This window comes from Chiloscyllium plagiosum, unplaced genomic scaffold, assembly GCF_037043375.1.
Source record: "Chiloscyllium plagiosum isolate Xiang-an unplaced genomic scaffold, Cpla_swu_hap1 HiC_scaffold_25, whole genome shotgun sequence".
NCBI classification, from domain to species: Eukaryota; Metazoa; Chordata; class Chondrichthyes; order Orectolobiformes; family Hemiscylliidae; genus Chiloscyllium; species Chiloscyllium plagiosum.
Genome location: NW_028270163.1, coordinates 4,921,733 through 4,934,016, shown reverse-complemented (window position 1 = coordinate 4,934,016; position 12,284 = coordinate 4,921,733).

Below are 12,284 nucleotides of genomic sequence, written 5' to 3'. Positions count from 1 at the left end.
TAGGTGGAAAAGGAGCTAGGCAGGTCGGACAAGTCCGGACAAGTCAAGGGGACTGGAAGTTTGAAACTAGGATGAGGTGGGGGAAGGGGAAATGAGGAAGCTGTTGAAGTCCACATTGATGCCCTGGGGTTGAAGTGTTCCGAGGCGGAAGATGAGGCGTTCTTCCTCCTCCAAGACTTCCGTTTCCCCGGCCCCCAACGCCTCATCTTCACCATGGATATCCAATCCCTCTACACCTCCATCCGCCATGACCAGGGCCTCCAAGCCCTCCTTTTTTCCTCTCCAGACGTCCCCAACAGTACCCTTCCACTGACACTCTCATTCATTTGGCCGAACTGGTCCTCACCCTTAACAATTTCTCCTTCGAATCCTCCCACTTCCTCCAGACCAAAGGGGTAGCCATGGGCACCCGTACGGGCCCCAGCTTTGCCTTTCTCTTTGTTGGCTACGTAGAGCAGTTGATCTTCCGTAATTACACCGGCACCACTCCTCACCTCTTCCTCCGCTACATCGATGACTGCATTGGCGCCACCTCGTGCTCCCGCGAGGAGGTTGAGCAATTCATCAACTTCACCAACACATTCCACCCTGATCTTAAATTTACCTGGACCATCTCTGACACCTCCCTCCCCTTCCTGGACCTCTCCATCTCCATTAGTGACGACCGACTTGACACTGACATTTTTTACGAACCCACCGACACCCACAGCTACCTGGATTACACCTCTTCCCACCCTATCTCTTGCAAAAATGCCATCCCGTATTCCCAATTCCTCCGCCTCCGCCGTATCTGCTCCCAGGAGGACCAGTTCTACCACAGAACACACCAGATGGCCTCTTTCTTTAGAGACCGCAATTTCCCTTCCCACGTGGTTAAAGATGCCCTCCAATGCATCTCATCCACATCCTGCACCTCCGCCCTCAGACCCCACCCCTCCAACCGTAACAAGGACAGAACGCCCCTGGTGCTCACCTTCCACCCTACTAAGCTCCGCATAAACCAAATCATCCGCCGACATATCCGCCACCTCCAAACAGACCCCACCACCAGGGATATATTTCCCTCCCCACCCCTTTCCGCCTTCCGCAAAGACCGTTCCCTCCGTGACTACCTGGTCAGGTCCACGCCCCCCTACGACCCACCCTCCCATCCTGGCACCTTCCCCTGCCACCGCAGGAACTGTAAAACTGCGCCCACACCTCCTCTCTCACCTCTATCCAAGGCCCTAAAGGAGCCTTCCATATCCATCAAAATTTTACCTGCGCATCCACTAATATCATTTATTGTATCCGTTGCTCCCGATGCGGTCTCCTCTACATTGGGAGACTGGGCGCCTCTTAGCAGAGCGCTTTAGGGAACATCTCCGAGACACCCGCACCAATCAACCACACCGCCCTGTGGCCCAACATTTCAACTCCCCCTCCCACTCTGCCGAGGACATGGAGGTCCTGGGCCTCCTTCATCGCCGCTCCCTCACCACCAGACGCCTGGAGGAAGAAAGCCTTATCTTCCGCCTCGGAACACTTCAACCCCAGGGCATCAATGTGGACTTCAACAGCTTCCTCATTTCCCCTTCCCCCACCTCATCCTAGTTTCAAACTTCCAGTTCCCCTGTCTTGTCCGGACTTGTCCGACCTGCCTAGCTCCTTTTCCACCTATCCACTCCACCCTCTCCTCCCTGACCTATCACCTTTATCTCCTCCCCCACTCACCCATTGTACTCTATGCTACTTTCTCCCCACCCCCACCCTCCTCTAGCTTATCTCTCCACGCTTCAGGCTCTCTGCCTTTATTCCTGATGAAGGGCTTTTGCCCGAAACGTCGATTTTGCTGAAGCTCCTCGATGCTGCCTGAATTGCTGTGCTCTTCCAGCACCACTGATCCAGAATCTGGTTTCCAGCATCTGCAGTCATTGGTTTTACCCAATTAGACCAAAGGGTCTGTTTCCGTGCTGTATGACAGAGACAATGGGGCGGTACGGTGGCTCAGTGGTTAGCACTGCTGCCTCACAGCGCCAGGGACCCAGGTTCAATTCCAGCCTTGGTAACTGGCTGTGTGGAGTTTATACATTCACCCCATATCTGTATGGGTTTCCTCTGCGTGTTCCAGTTTCCTCCCACAATCTAAAATGCAGCTTAAGTGGATTGGTATCGGGGTGAGCTGGCAAGGTGGATACAGAACTAGCTTAGTCATAGGAGACAGAGGGGAGCGGTGGAATGGAGGGCTGTGACTAGTGATGTTCCACAGGGATCAGTGCTGGGACCTCTGCTGTTAGGTGGATTGGCCAGGCTAATTTGCCCATAGTGTTGAGAGATGTGTAGGTTAGATGGATTAGCCATGGGAAATGCAGGGTTATACTGTAGGAAGGTGAGTCTGGGTGGGATGTTCTTTGGAGGATCGGTGTGGACATGTTGGGCCAAATGGCCTGCTTCCACATTGTAGGGATTCTATTCTACTCTTAAAAACCAATTAGCCTCACCTCGGTAGTGGAGAGAATGCTGGAGTCCATTATAAAAGATGTTATGACCTTGGTCAAAAAGAAAAGGGAAGCAAACGTAAGGTTTACAAGGACGAGAATGATGAAGCTCTTACAGAAAACTAGGAAAGAACTTAAATAAAGAGGTCATGAAAAGTTGTTAGCAAACAGGATTAAGGAAAATCCCAAGGCTCTTTATATAAACAGCAAGAAGGTAGCCAGGAAAAGGGTTGGCCCACTCAAGAACAAAGGAGTCAATCTATTTGTGGAGCCAGAACAGGTAGGTGAGTTCCTAAACAAATACCTCTTGTTGGAATTCATCAAGGATTGGATGATGATCTCAGGAAAGGGAGTGTCAAATCTCTAAGCCAAGTTGTTATTAAAGTAGAAGAGATGTTGTGCATACTACAAAGTTTTAAGGTAGATAGGGCCCTGGGTCCTGGCGGGATCTATCCCAGAATATTGAGGGAGGCAAGAGAAGAAATTGCTGGAGCATTGACAGACATCTCTGTATCCTCACTAGCCACAGGTGAGGTCCCAGACAACTGGCAAATAGCCAGTGTTGTCCCATTGTTTAAGAAGGGTAACAGATAATCCCGGAATTACAGGCCTGTGAACCTTAGGTTGGTCGTAGGGAAATTATTGGAAAAGATTCTCAGGGAGAAGATCTACATGCACTTAGAAGCAAATGGACTTAGCGATAGACAGCATGGTTTTGTGCGGGGGAAGTCATGCCTCACTGACTTGGTTGAGCTTTTTGAGGAGGTAACAAAGATGATTGATGAGGAAAAATTGGTTAATGTTGTCTACATGGACTTCAGTAAAGCTTTTGAGAAGGTCCCTCATGGCAGACTGGTACAAAAGGTGAAGTCACATGGTATCGGGGTGAGCTGGCAAGATGGATGCAGAACTGGTTTAGTCATAGAAGATAGAGGATAGTGGTGGAAGGATGCTTTTTGAAATGAAGGGTTGTGACTAGTGGTGTTACACAGGGATCAGTACTGGGACCTCTGCTGTTCGTGGTGTACATAAATGATTTGGAAGAAAACATAGCTTGTCTAATTAGTAAGTTTCAGGATGTTACAAAAATTGGTGGAGTTGCAGATAATGAGGAAGATTGTCAGAGGATACAGCATAGATCAGTTGGAGGCATGGGCAGAAAAATGGCAGATGGAGTTTAATCCAGACAAATGTGAGGTGAAATATTTTGGAAGGTCAAGTACAGCTGGAAATTATACAGTGAATGGCAGAGCCCTTAGGAGTATTGATTTGCACAGGGATCTGGGTGTGCAGCTCTACAGATCACTGCAGCGCAGGTAGATATTATTAGAATGGGCGCTGAGTATAAGTTATGCTGCAGCTTTATAGAACTTTACCTCAGCAACACTTGGAATATTGCGTACAGCTATGGTCACCACACTATCAGAAGGATGTGAATGCTTTGGAGAGGCTACAGTAAAGGTTTACCAGGATGTTGCCTGGGATGGGGAATTTTAGCTATGAAGAAAGGTTGGATAGACTGGGTTTGTTTTCACTGGAATGCAGGAGGTTGAGGGGTGACATGATAGAAGTTCATAAGATTGTGAATGGCGTGGATAGAGTGGAAAGTATGAGGCTTTTTCTCAGGGTGGAGGGGTCAGTTACTAGGGGACACAGGTTCAAGGTGCGAGGGGGGGCAGTTTAAAAAAGATGTATAAGACACATTTTTCATACAAAGGGTGGTGTGTGCCTGGAACCCGCTGCCAGAGGAGGTGGTGCAAGCAGATACAATAGCAGCATTCAAGAAGGACATGGACAAATACATGAATACAGATCTTGTAAGTGAAGGCAGTTTTAGTTTGGAAGGGCAAATGTGTCAGCGCAGGCTTGGAGGGCCGAAAGGCCTGTTCCTGTGTTGTAGTGTCCTTTGTTCCTTATTTACGGCAGAGCACTTGTAAACCAGTGACAAGATTGGGCAGTCAGTATGGATTTATAAAAGGGAAATCATGCTTGACAAATCTATTGGAATGTTTTGAGATGCAACTAATATAATTGATGAGGGAAACCCAGTAGATATAGTTTACTTGGACTTTCAGAATGTTTTTAATAGGGTCCCATGTAAGAGATTACCATGTATATAATCTCAAAGAGCATGGGATTAAAAGCAGTATAGTGACATGGACCAAGAACTAATTGGCAAAAAGATGTAGGATGTAATAACTCAGGAAGTCCAACTGGAAAAGAATATCATTTATTGTTGAATACCAAAATAGAGCTACCACTCATGGTGACAGAGGTCCATTCCATGACAGACAGTTCTGCAGAGCCATCCTGGGTCTGCTTCTCCTTTGTTCTTATCTAGAAGTGCTCTTCCACACATCTGAACAGCTTTCCCACCACTAAATCACTCTGACTTTTTTTAAAAATATGAATTGCCACCCAATTCGATATTTATACACAAAGCCCATCATGGGCACTGGGTCTGCTTTTTTCCCCTACACTTACAAGTGCTATCATGCACCACTGAACGATGTTCCCAATGCCAAAATCAGCATTGGGAACTTTTTTTCCCCCCTTTTTAAACACTAACTACCATCAGTAAAGCATCTGTGCAGCCAGTTAGATATTTACTGGGTCTGCTTTATCCTGTTCTTTAATCAGCCTGTTCAGAGATGTTATTACACACCTCTGGACCAGGTGGGACTTGATCCCAGGACTCAAAAGGTCAGGATACTGCCACCGCACCACCGCAGCCCTCTAGGTCTGTTTTTTATATGTATATATTGTATAATCAGCCTGTTCAGGAATGTTGTTGCACACACTCCTGGATCAGGTGAGACTTGAAACTGGATCCCCTGGCTCAGGGGTAGGGATACTACCACTGCTCCACGCTTTGATCTGCTTTATCTATTTTTTAAACCTATTTTCTAATCAATCTGTTTAGAAATGTTATTACACACCTCTACAGCAGATGGGAAAGCATATAGGCTTCCTCCTCATTTGTAGGGACACTATTACTGAGCTACAAGAGCCCTATGTGGGTCTACTTTTTTTCATGAGCCTCTGACGTTCCTGTTTTTCCCCTTTTTTTATTTCTCCCTCAGAGCCAGCTCTCAGAGTGAACAGAATGTCTGACTCTGCTGTTCCCTCTGTGGATCTACTTTTTTAAAAAATCCTGTACTTAACTCATATTTAACAAGCTCCACAAGGAGATTAATTAGTAATGGCCAAGCTGGCCATCAACAGACCCAGGACGTCGGTCATCAATTGGATTTCTCACTCTGACTGCCTGCCTCTCCTCCATGGTTACATCACACCTGGGTGTCCCTGGAGAAGGAGCACACAGTATTCGGTGGTGCCACACACCCACTTGAAATTAGAACCCTGCTTGCAGTCTGGCAGGCCAGTAACCTCAAACTTCACGACTGTCTGCTCACCGTCTTCAAAGGACACATCAGCTCAAACTTCCTCGTTACCTTCAGAACATTCTATGTGAAAAGTTGAATGTCTGGGCACATCACAAATTGTGTTAAGCTAATTTCAGCTCCCCGCACAATTATTTCCTCATTACAGGAATGCTCTGAGGAGTGGTGTCAAAATAGCACTTGGCTTACTATAGAGAAATAAGAAAAATTAGTGGTTAGTCAATCTTTTGGAACAGTTACAGTTCTGAGGCCATAATTGGGAGAGGCATGGAAGAATGCTACAGCAGAGTTAGCAAATGGGTTTAATCAAATGGCTTCTACTCTCCAGCCATCACTTCTAGGAAGTGGACATCCTTTTTCTGCTGAATGAGAAGAGAATTGAGATTATCTGTAATATCTTCATGGTCAGATTGCCCATTGATGTTCACTGCTCAGGCCACACCAATCTCTTGAAGATCAGAAATATAACCCTTACTTATTGAATATGACCGTCTTGAATGAAATGATAGAAAATGGAAGGGAATTGATGAAGAAGTACAATTTTTCACGAGTCCTAAGAAGCTAGTAATCTTCCATGTTATACTGAAAATGATCTAAATTGTCAATGTTCTCTCTCATCCTGCATTAAAAAGTGACCCCTCATTGAAACCTTGGTACTGAAACCAAAGTAACATTGACAGGAATTACCAGGATCTTTATTAAACATAACTCAAGTTCAATTTTAACATGGTCACTCAAGAACTATTTCCTATTAATTGTATAAAGATTAATATTATTTTGTTTAATTGGTTCCTGGGAGTACAACAGTTTTCCATTTCCTGGACGTCCTTCAGTAAATTATGAAAAACTTGAAGCAGGCAAAGAAATCTGTTGCCATGGAGACAAGTGCCATTTCCACTGACAACAGTAACAGACTATGTTTAAGCTAACCAATGGCATATGTTTGTTTAAACAGATAAGATGACCCCCACCCCCTCCTCCTAAAAGTCGGGGGGGGGGGGGGGGGGGTGGGGGGTGGGGGGGAGTCAATTGAAACAAAATAGAACAAACATAAATTAAAATTTAATTGTGGTTTAGGCTAGATGCATGGGTTTCAGTAGTCAATCAACATAGTTGCGCCCCTCTACAGCGCTGTAATAAATTAACAGCTGAGAACTGAATTTTGAGTCAAAGAGAAATGTAGCTCCCCTGGAATCCTGCCAAAGTCCACCCTGATGCTTCGAGCAGGAAACTGCCAAGATGTTATTGTGTAAAAGGAGCACTAACAGCAGACAAAGCAGCTTAATGTTTTAAAGTTATGAAGTGAGCATTCCCTTCAGGGCAGGAATGCACCATATTTGGCTCCTAGTTCTGAACGATGTTAATGCAAAGTCATTCATCCTCAAATCTAACCACCACCAGGTTCCCTTCAGTCTCTCTGCTTTGTTTCACTACTGCCCTGGTTTCTTCATCACTCCCATTATCAGTGAGGGCTCTCTCAGCACTTCCATCAGACTTCAAGTCTTCCTTGCCTAAGGAGACAGGATGTTGGTCCTTGTTCCCCCTTTTCTAAGTGTCACCAGGTTGTTGAGCTAGGTTGTCCAGAGTACAGCAAACTGTCATTGTCCTGGAAATCCTATCCAGCAGGTATTGGAGATCTCCACTTAAGAGATCCAGGCAATGGAAGTACACCTTTCAGAAGAATTGCCTGTTCAGTGTCGGCCCTAATGGTTGATAGGCAGCATTGTAAAACATTACCTGGGGTCATTAGCCATTCCTTTTGTGGGTACCCCTTGTCACCCACGAGCCAGCCATGGAGGTGTCACAGTTGAGGGAATACTCGAGGTACCTAGGAGTTGTACAGAATGTAAATATCCCTGAGACTGGTCTCATGCCTGCGGAAATTATTACCTGTGGAGTTGGACAATGAGGCAGTGAAAGCCTTTCTTGTTCAGGAATCTGACTGGAGGATATTATGAGCTCTGAGCACCACATTCAATGGCCCTCTGCACCTTTGGGAACCCAGCAACGGCTATAGATCTGATGACTCCATGACATTGGACCATGTGAACAAGACAAACTGCATTGCTTTCCTTTATGGTGAACCCATAAATGCACTTACTGATTGAGAAATGACACACATGTCCCCACTTGAGGTTTGAAAGGAGCCGATGGTGAGGAAATACATTTCTAATGTACTGTGCATTTTCTGAGGCATTCTTCTACAACTCTGGTTTAGTAGAATGATACTGCTTGTTAATTTATATTCACATCCATCACTATCTACCTTCTTTTGACCGTACTCCCCCTCCGTTACATTCTCCCTTCCTTTCCTGATCTGCTTCAATCTCCCCTTGTGACGACAGACCCTTCCATCATCTCTGCTGATATCTGTGCTCTCCCCTTGATCCCACTTCTATCCAGATCCATATGTCCAATCTCATCTTTAAACCATCTTTTATTTAATTCACCTGCTCTTTCTCACTTCCTGGGCCCAGCGTATTCCCTACCCTAAGTATGCATCTCCCGTTCCTCCTTGTTCTCCCTGCCCTGTTATTCTCTCCATGATATAGTTGGAGCTATCAGAAGCCAGATAGGCTGGAAAGTTTTTCACTGCAACATAGGAGGTTGAGGGATGACCTAATAGATATTTATAAAACCATGAGGATTAATGCGAGGTATCTATTCCCTAGGATGGGGGAATTTCAAGGCTAGGGGCCAGATTATTAAGGTGAGGGCAGAGATATTTTAAAAAGACATGAGGGGTAAATTTTTTTACACAGAGGTTAGTTCACTTGTGGAATGAACTTCCAGAGGAAATGTTGGGTGGGCACAGTTACAATGTTTAAAAGACATTTGAATAAGTGCATGAATAGGAAAGGTTTTGTGGGATATGGGTGAATTAATGTTATTTCTGCAATTATAAGTTCTGATACAGAGTAAATGAATTCACATTAGTTTGTGATTGTTTCTCAGCTAAGAGCTGAGTTAACAAGAATGGGAACTACATAGAGGAAGTATATAATCCGTTAAAGAAAATGGTATGTTAGCATGAGACGTGATTACAGAACAATGGTAGATGTATGGGCAACAGATAAGACAGTAAGAAAAACATCTGTTTTCCCACTTGTATGGGGACACAGGAACAAACCCTAATTAAAGAGGTCATAAAGGTCAGAGTGGCCTCCGGAGAGGAATAAATGCTGATAAAGAAAGGATATGCCTAGCGGTGACCTGCAGTAGGATGACGTCAAACAACCTTATGGGGGCCAGAGATAGGCATTTGTCCCGGACAAGGCCGGATAAACAGAAGTTGTGGGATCAGTCTTAGGGAAATGAGTGACGTAAGTGGAGGAGGGGGCAAACAATGAAATAAGAAAAAAAAAATGGGGATTCAAATTGTATAAATTTCGAGAGTTTGTTGGATTTGATGTGTATTTGTCATTGCCTTACCTGGCATTAGACATTTCACCCACTTGCAAGTGTACAAATAAACGACACTACTGGTTCAGATTTTTGTCTCGGACTGAAATTATTGAAGTGAGTGAGCTTTGTTTCTCACAGTTTGGAGGGAAATGGACCAGGAGCAGGCAGGAGGAACTGGTTTAGTTTGGGATTGTGGTTGGCATGGACGGATTGGACCAGGGGAAGGGTCTGATTCTGTGCTGTATGACTTTAACATTCCAATTTCCTCCCTCCAATAAACTGAAACATTTCCAGTGCTCCTGACAATCATACCATTAAAGTTCCACTTCCTTCCTCAGCACCACAAGCACAATGTTGCGTCCCAAACTCTACAGCTGAAGGAGGTGGCAGTTGCAGCTCACAATGTCCCAGTCTACCTTGCCTTTCACTCCTCTGAAAGTAGATGCAATGTCTTGGCACACTACTCAATGGCACTGAAGTCTCTGGTTCCTCACATCACTTGTGGTTTGTTCCTTCACAGTAGGAGCCCTGAGCCTCATGTCTCCGGCCCTGTTGGTGCTGTACATTTCTATCTCTCCTTCTCTTTCTCCTTCTCCTTAGCTGCTGGGTTAACAAAACATCTGGGATGGAAGTACTGATCCGTGAAGAATGATCAAAATGTTTCTTTCCCAATTAAAATCTTGGTGTCATCAAGCTCCTTTTAAACTGCTTGTAATGGTGGGTGAAAGCCTACCTTGCCATGATGAGCTGCACCTTGCAGGAGCTGTGATTGGTTTTTCTCTTTCTTATTCTGCCAAGGTCAGAAGTCAGACAACACCAGGTTATGGTCCAACAGGTGTATTTGAAATCACAAGCTTTCAGAGCACTGCTCCTTTGTCAGATGAAGTGACTTCACCAAACAAAGGGGTTATGCTCCAAAAGCCATGTCAAATAAACCTGTTGGCCTATAACCTGGTGTTGTCTGACTTCTGACCTTGTCCAGCCCAGTCCAACACCGGCACCTCCACATCATGATCATTCTGCCATATGTAAGATCTATATAGATATTTTAAATCAAGTTATTCGAACATATTATATGACAGCTCTGAAACAGGTGGGTCTTGAACCAGAACCTTCTGGGCCAGAGGTGGGGACACTGCCACTTCACTACAGCAGCCCCTACAAGAACTGTGTATTCTTGCTCTTTATATTACCTTACATTAGATGTGACAGTAAGCTGAATCTGACTCGAGGTGGCCTTTGTTATACCCTGCAATACAGCCGTACAACTGTGGAGTGTACAGCCTGCATTGTGGGTTCATCCCCAAGTCTGACTTTCAGATATGTGGGCTTCTCAATGTTCCTGTCTGGCTGCATGTGGATTAAACCTCACACCCAACCAACACAATCCCCACCGTTGGTTAGTCATGAATGGCCTTCTGCTCTGAGTTAAGTGACTGCTGGGACATGGTTGGGATGTGGGTGTTTGAGTTGCTGGAGCATATTCATCTTCATGCTCCCTTCCACACCAAGGCCTGAAGTGAGTGCTCGTGTAGTAATGTCCTTAGGTTCTGTTTCGATTTCCTCAGTCTGTGTCTGTGCTGTGCAGGAGCATGAACATACAGATCCTGAGCTCTTCCCCATTTCCATTGTGCATTCCTTGCAACACCTTATTTCACAATCCAATTTAGGAGAATTGTGGCACTTGTTAATTTCTTAAACTGGTTAAGCCAGCATTTATTGCCTATTCCTCATCTTCTAAGTGCAGTTAAGAGTCAACCACCTTGCTGTGTATCTGGAGTCACATATAGACCTGACCGGATAAGGATGGCCATTTCCTCTCTAAAGAACATTAGTGAACCAGACGGTTTCTTCCCGCAACAATCGACAATGGATTTGTGGTCACCATTAGACTCTTAAATCCAGATTTTTATTGAATTCAAATTTCACCATCTGCCTTGATGGGATTTGGACCTGGACGTTAGAAACAGAATCATAAATTGCTGCAAAAACTCAGCAGGTCAGGCGGCACCTGTGGAGAGAAAGCCAAGTTAACTTTTCGGGTCCTTTGACTCTTCTTCAGAACGGAACATTACCTGCATCTCTGGACTAACAGTCCAGCGGTAAAACCACTCCCACCATCTCTTTTGACTCACCATGCATATGCCAGTTCAACAGCACAATCTGATTCTTGATACTGATTTACACCTGAAGATTAAAATTGGGAAGGACTTTCAGAGGCAGTGACAAAAAGGCTATTTGCAGAAAGACTGGGTGTACTCCAGCTACTGCAGCAGTAAGTTGCCTAAATGAACCAAGGTGTGGTACTCAGCTTTACCACTTTGCTGTCTCCCAATCTGGGAGCTACAGGTCACCTCAGCAGGTCAAACACTCTTCCTTGAAGAGGAACTGATGTTTATTTGTGTATCTCAGCCTCTCCTACAGCCTAAGTCTCTCTTTAGTAAGACCTTCACTTGTAAGAAGTGGCAATGATAGTGGAAGATGCCTGGATTTGGTAGACTGAGCAGTTATAGTTTCTGCAAGAAAACTAGCTTGCTCCTGATGTGGCTCTGAAGAGGGCTATTTAACTACAAGGATGTGAGGCTGAACACTGCTGGATGGTCCTCTGCTGAAACCCTAGACCAGAGATAGGTGTAACTCACCCAGGAGAAAGTGAGGTCTGCAGATGCTGGAGATCAAAGTTGAAACTTTATTGCTGGAACAGCACAGCAGGTCAGGCAGCATCCAGGGAACAGGAGATTCGACGTTTCGGGCACAGGCCCTTCTTCAGGAATGAGCAGAGAGTGTTCAGCAGGAGAAGATAAAAGGTAGGGAGGAGGGACTTGGAGGAGGGGAGTTGGAAATGTGATAGGTGGAAAGAGGTCAAGGTGAGGGTGATAGGTCGGAGTAGGGTGGAGGCGGAGAGGTCAAGAAGAAGACTGCAGGTCAGGAAGGCGGTGCCGGGCTGGAAGGATCCGGCTGAGACAAGGTGGGGGGAGGGGGGATGAAGAAACTGGTG